General features: G+C 29.5%; 1 protein-coding gene across 2 annotated transcripts in view; it reads left to right on the forward strand.

Moving 5' to 3' along the window:
• Positions 1-4,054: 4,054 nt before the first annotated feature.
• LOC107452224 (GTP-binding protein RAD-like) overlaps positions 4,055-7,223 on the forward strand; it is a 157,581-nt gene continuing 154,412 nt past the window's right edge. Inside the window, exon 1 of one of the 2 annotated variants that reach the window (XM_071182492.1) lies at positions 4,055-4,153. The gene's annotated coding sequence lies outside the window, so the exon portion shown is untranslated. The remainder of the gene's footprint in view (positions 4,154-7,223) is intronic. The other variant, XM_071182493.1, reaches the window with a different exon arrangement.

Here is a 7,223-nt window from a genome sequence, read left to right on the forward strand (position 1 = left end):
GCTCCAGACAGCAATATATATTTTAATGTGGTAGTTTATCAATTGTGATTCTTGGTTTAACCCCAAGGGAACGGGTGATTCAGAAAAGTATTTGTACAAAATCAGAATCAAGTTGTAATTAAATAAAAAGCGGTAACTTAAATGTAGTGGTTGCTAATTTGACAGACTTACTTTGCTTTTACTTTAATTATTGTCAGTTTAATCATGTATGTAATTAATGTTAATTCGAAGCATAACTAAATAGTTTTATTTTGAACAAAGCAATGGTGAACTAAATAAATCAAACAATTATAACTCCGCTCACAAATAAACTGCTAAAGAATTAGTACTTTGATTACCAGTTTTATCTTTTTACCCTGATTGATACGGTTTCATACCCTCCAACTGCTACGGAATTTCCGTAGTTTCAGAAATCTTCTTTTCAGACGGTAGCAAAATTAATGTCATAATATTTAAAAAAATTAATTTTAGCGTAACTTGTCCACTATTACTTATAAAAGTGCAGGCCATATGGCTAGATTCTTAAGTTCTGATAAAAGTTTTATGAGAGATCCATTTGTTTTAAAAATTTTTACTTTGGTTCGCTACCACTAGAAAGAATTATTTTTAAAATCCTCATAAGTTGGAGGGTATGCGGTTTTATGCTGACACGTATTTGTGACAGTCGGCGCGAAAGGGTTAATAAATTCAATTCAGTAGATTTTTATCCACCACTATTTCTAAATAATTCGTTGCTTATATAGTTCACCACTTTATCATACCTGCCAACTTATCAAATCATGTTTAATTTATCAAGCAATTATGCTTGATCTTCTGTAATGCTACCTAAATGCTGCATAATTCAAAATGTTTTTTAATTCAACTTGTAAATACTTCATGATGAATGGGTTAGGGGCCGCTGCGCGGCCCAGGCACCCAGTTTTAGTTAAATAAAGAGAAAGAAAGAGAATACCTGCCAACTTTTACGCATTTGGCGAAAAATTTTATTTTTATATTTAAAGTGGTAGTAAACATATACTATATTTTCTTTTATAAACTTAATTTCTAAATGATTTTGATCACCACAATTCTTACAAAAATTAAGTACATATATAAATATGCGTTACTATCATGGTTGTCATCTTAAGTTTGCTCATATACAATGTATTTGTTTGCTTAAAATTGAAGTTTTAATTCCATTTTACAACCACTGGGAAAAATCGTAATGGAAGGGATCAAAAGTTGGCAGGTATGCTTTATAGTACTTATGTCATGCTGTACCTTTTAAAAAGCAAGCAAAATACGTCCAATATTTGCAAAATTTAGTTTGTAGTTATTTACCTTTTTTTAACAATTATTTTGGCGTGTCTGTAACGATATATATAAAAAATAAATTCATTTACAGGGAAATTAGCTTTATTTCTTCAAAACTTTTAATAAATTAATATCGAATTAATTATTTCAATACAAATGTTGATCGTAACATAATTATTTTAACACAAATGCTTAATCATAACACAAATGTTTGATCATAACACTTTGAATTTTGGATGTTTTTGTTTTTTTAAATTTTATTTCCAGTGGCGGGAAAACAAACTAATGCAACAGAGAAGAACAATAAACATCAGAATAAATCACAAGAAGTAAAAGAAAGACCGAAGCCATTTCCCAAAATCCTCTCTCGCACTCCAATATTTAGCAATCTATGAGTCAAGTTGGTAGAGTGACCTACACCGATGGAGATGTTTTCGGCTCATAGGTTCTTTAGAATCACATAGTCGACAGGATAATCATAAATACGCAAGTGTTCTCCCAGGCAGTCGTGATTTGTTAGGTTGTTTGCAATTTGCCTCACTCCAATTCCGGCATTTTTGTATACGCATACCTGCCAACATTCACTCTTTTCGAGAATGGATTTTCCAAGTGGTAGTAAAACAATTGCGAAAAACTACCTTCCTCAAAAATATATTTCCTACCTGCCAACTTTTCCGGAAGATTTTATTTTCATATTTAAAGTGGTAGCAATACTCATGTTATTCCATTTAACTTTTTTGAGTTATAATGATAATGAGTTTGAGCACCACTATACATAAAAAATTAAAATAAATATATATATATATATATATATATATGCATAATAATACTTGCTCAAGCGAATTTGAACAGGATCAAAATATAAAAATATTTTTGAGTCAGATTGTTTTCCGTTTATTGTTTTATAACTACTCTGAAAATCCATTCTCGGAAAGAGTGAAAGTTGGCAGGTATTATATTTATATTTTAATCAAGTTGACATTCGCATACCTGCCAACTCTTCCGGATTATTCGGAAGATTTTATTTTCATATTTAAAGTGGTAGTAAGTATATACTATTTTTTCTTTTATAAACTTAATTTTTGGATGATTTTGATCACCACTATTCTTACAAAAATAAATCACATATATTAATATGCGTTACTCTTCATGGTTGTTAACTTAAGTTTTCTCAAATACAACGCATTTGTTTGCTTAAAATTGAATTTTTAATTCCATTTTAATACCACAGGGAAAAATTATAATGGAAAGGATTAAAAGTTGGCAAGTATGGATTCGCTATCGTAAAGAGTAATATGCTTTTATATATTTGTTGTAATTATGTAGTGGTGGTCAAACTGATTTAAAATTATTATTATAATTCAAAAAGTTTAGTGAAATAACATGAATTTCGCTAGCACTTTAGATATGAAAATAAAATCTTCCGGGAAAACCAGAAGAGTTGGCAGCTATGTATACGTTTCAGAATTTCCACTTCAGTTCACTACCACCAAAGAAAACATTTCTCACGAAGCTCAAATGAAGGGCATTTATACTTAATCTTGCTTTGTTAATCATTTTTTAAAGTAATGAAAAAATCTGTGGAGTTCGAAACAGTAATTTAATTTTTTCGCTTATAGGCTGATAAATCAAATACAATTTGTGCATGCATCACATTTGGGATGATTCTAATCGTTAAGTTTTTAATCAGTTAACGAATCTCTTACAATGTGCATTATTGTAACGGTATTTTAATGTAATTTTACACCAAAATATAATAATTGTAAGACGGTCGATAAATTTCGACACCGATTTTGTTAAATTTATCTATGAGGAAGATAAATATATTATTTAAATCTATTCTTCCATAATTTATTATATATTATTATAAGTTAATATCATAGAATGAGATACCTGCAAGTAACGTCCCAGATATCACAGATTGTCCAAGTGACGTCATAATAAAGTCACAGTCACAGGTTAAAAAATCAGTCAAGTAAAAAATCTTCGAAAATTATCGAATTTGGACTATTGGATGCACTAATTTTCGTGACAGGTACTTACTGAATTGTGTTTACTAAAGTATTTTGATATTTGATTTTGAAATATCTCGGTGTGGTTATATTATTTTGTGGTATTAGTATGTGGTGATGGGAATCTTTCAAATTGCACCTACTGTTTTAACTTGTAAAATCTCTCTAAACATTTGTTGATAAAAGAAATACTGTTTTCATTAAGGTTAGAATAGAAGTGCTTTTATATTTTTGTATATTTTTATCCAACTGCTGTATATGTCAGCTTTTGCCTGATCTGTGTTCAATAAGTCGTTTTTAATTTATTTTATTTTTACTGCGGAACATGAGTTATTGTATCGTATGTTAACTGAAAATAAATTAAGTTTTGATTGATTTGGCTAAATTTATTTTCGTAGAAAAGAAATGTAGTTCACATCAAAGTGAGTACTCATGTTCCCCTATACCAAAACACAAAATTAAATTCAAAACATAATTTTTCAATGAAAAAAGTTTCACTTTTTTTTTCTCTTTGAATAACTTAAGTTTTCGAAAGAAAAGTTTCTTTCAAGTAATAATGTTTAGAAAATAATAAAAAAAGCGAAGCGAAGAGAAGCAATCCGAAGGAAAAAGTGATTGAAATTGTTCCAGACTCCTCTTTTTCATTCCAGAAATTCTTTAGCGATTTCGCGGATCGTGTGAGGGATGCGATGACGTCATATCACGTGACTTCAGGAGTCCGAGGCAAGGGTAAGCGAAGAGGGATTTGTTCAGAATATCATTTGTGCAGCACACGAGAAGTGTGTCAGCCCACGATCGGGATTAGCTATAGGATGTAATGCAAAATCAGTGCAACATTTTACAGAAATGTAAGTTATTTTAATTTCAGTCTATTGTTGCAATGTTTTCGAAAATGATTTGTGATAACGCTGAGAGCGCAGAAATTAGCAATGCAACAGTTAGTTTAAATTAATTTTAATAAAGAGTGAAAAAGAGTTAATATGCAAGTAGGAAAAAAACTTAACAAATATGTAATTAAAAACTATTAAAAAAGTTTATTTTTTTTATGAAAAATTTAAGCATTTCATTGTACATTTCTCAAACTGTTTTACAAGAAGAAGGAAGGAATTTTTATTTCAAAATAATGATAAACCCAGCTTAAGGAAAGTTTAAAACAACGGCATACTAAAAATTACTCTTATTTTTATAAAAATATGTTTAACATTATTTTACTATAGTTTAAAGGTAGGAGGCGAATTTGTATTTTATCTTTGTGTTTTGAACTTGGGCAAGGCGTTAAGGTAGTTAAAATGTAGACAGACTTTTCATTTTTTATTAATTGATGAACAATCTGAGGAAAAAAATATAAAAAATAAAGATTATAACTTATGAATTGGTTGTTGGATCTTTGTTTAATAAAAGACTTTCAGTTATCATACTTAATAAAAAAAAACTATAACAATGTGCATACGTTGACTGCAACCTTGATGGAAAATACTTAGTTTGAAGCAAAGAAATATTTTTCTGAGGAAACGAAATATTTAAAAAAAAAATGAACAAAATTTTTAAAATATCGAACACGTATTTAAAATTTAAAAAATTAGGGATTCCACATTGGGAGAGAAAATTAGGGAATTACTAATCATTTAAACAAAGGTTTGTCATGTCAGCTTTTAAAGATTCTCCAGTTAATTCCACAGTGCGGAATAAAATAAGAGAATTACTAATCATTTAAACAAAGGTTTGTCATGTCAGCCTCTATGGATTAACCAGTTAATTCCACAGTGGGGGATAAAATAAGAGAATAACTAATCATTTAAACAAAGGTTTGTCATGTCAGCTTCTAAGGATTAACCACTTAATTCCACATTGGGGGATAAAATAAGAGAATAACTAATAATTTAAACAAAGGTTTGTTATGTCAGCTTCGAAGTATTAACCAGTTCATTCCACTGCGGGGAATAAAATGCAAGTCGAACGTAGGACATGTGGCCCTGTCATAAATTTTGCGAAAAACTTATAAACGATATTTTATTTTAACAATTACGAAATACATGCAGAACTGTCCCCTTACGAAAATTTTAAGGTGCTTTGATGTATTGCAAACATAACCTCATTTTCTACCTCTTTTGATATACCTGCTAACCTCAAAACATCTTATTATTTTGTAAGTTTTTTTTCTTCTTTTACCCAAAATAAAGAAAATAGTGAAGTACCCGGTTGCACGTAGCCTCCAGCATGGCAGCGGGTGCTGCAGCTTATTACAGCATCTGCAAATTATTTTTCTTTCAAGTTTTCTTTTTATTGCTGAAAAAAAGAAAGAAAATTTTATAAAATGGGAAGAACTGCTGACACCCCTTTTATTTTTAAAAAAAATCTCCAAACTTGTTTTTGATAAAAAATTAAAAAAAAAAAATGAATTGTGAGAACACCTCAAAGAACAAAAAGCAAAGTCTTTTTTTCCATTACTTGATTACAAGCTTAATAGTTTAAGGACAGATTCCATTCAGAATCATTCAGTAAAATTCAACTTATATTATATAAAGTTTGTATGAGCAATTTTAGGACCTTATGTTTGCAAATTGAGCAACTTGCATACTTGCCAACTTTTACGCATTTGGCGTAAAATTTTATTTCTATGTTTAAAGTGGTAGTGAAATGTATGCTTTCTATATAGTCCTTGCATTTATAAACTTAATTTATAATATTTTTAATTCACCACTATTTTTAAAAAAATTAAGCATATACATTAATATGTAATACTGTTCTAGTATACCGCATAAGCTTGTTCATAATACAACAAATGATTCTGCCTAAAATTGTAATTTGCATTTCATTTTACTACCACTGGGGAATATCATCCTTGAAAGGATTAAAAGTTGGCAGGTATGAACTTGTATGTTAGATATAACTGAATTTTCATTTAGATAATCTCTGTCTGACTGCGTGCAGGTCAAAGAAGAATTTGAATTTTTGAAGATACTGCTGTAAGCTTTAGCAGTAAATTTTGCTAACGGGTAGATGAATAGTTAATATTTAAAATGATAAGAATTTCTTTTTCTCCCCTCAAACAATAAATGAACTTGTTTTGCTACCATTTTTTCTTCTTTTTCGTTTTAAATTTCAACCCTGCTTCAAACATTTCAAAAGCGAGTAAAAGAAACCGAATTGGTATGTTTTTGTCACTTAAAGCAGAAAACTACGTTTTGAACAATCCCTCTAGTATTTGAGGTTTGTGCAGAATATTTTTTGTGTTCTAGTAAACCAAAGCTAACATTTTTAAAAACAAAACGAACTTCAACAGTACTTTTTTTGAAACCTGAGAATAAACTTTTTGCATAGTAATTTCAATTGTTTATAGATGATTTATGAGCAAATGTTTTTTTAATTCTAATGTATTAAATTAATAATGTATCACTTCCACCACCAAGAAGAATATTTTCTGAAGGCACGGATATTCCGTAATTGCTGTTGGATACGGCATAAATCGTATTGTACCTAGCGTCCTTTTAAAATATTAAGCTGTGAGGCTTTTAAAATGTATAGAAGGCTGCGAGTGATCCTGAAAATAACATAAAACTGGTAGTAAAATCAGTTTATATCAGCCTCTTTTTCTGTTGGAATAAAATGTCCAGGGATGCCAAGACTCATTGCAAGTATAACATCCATGCAGGACTATTTCTTACTTGGAAAAAAGGAAATAGTGGTCGATAGTTCATAATTTAAAACAGGAATGCCAATTTTTTATGCTTTTTGGAAAAACTTCATCTAGTGTAGGCTAAGTTTATTTTTTAATCTATGATTCTTTGTTTAATAAATTTGATTTACATTTATTTTAAACATACCAGTAGATGTAAATGATGCATAAGTTTATATCTTACACCACGTTGCTAGTTTAATTATTCGATTTTCAGAGATGCCAACTTGCTCCGGACAGCA

The sequence above is a fragment of the Parasteatoda tepidariorum genome, chromosome 6 (genome assembly GCF_043381705.1).
Source record: "Parasteatoda tepidariorum isolate YZ-2023 chromosome 6, CAS_Ptep_4.0, whole genome shotgun sequence".
NCBI lineage: Eukaryota > Metazoa > Arthropoda > Arachnida > Araneae > Theridiidae > Parasteatoda > Parasteatoda tepidariorum.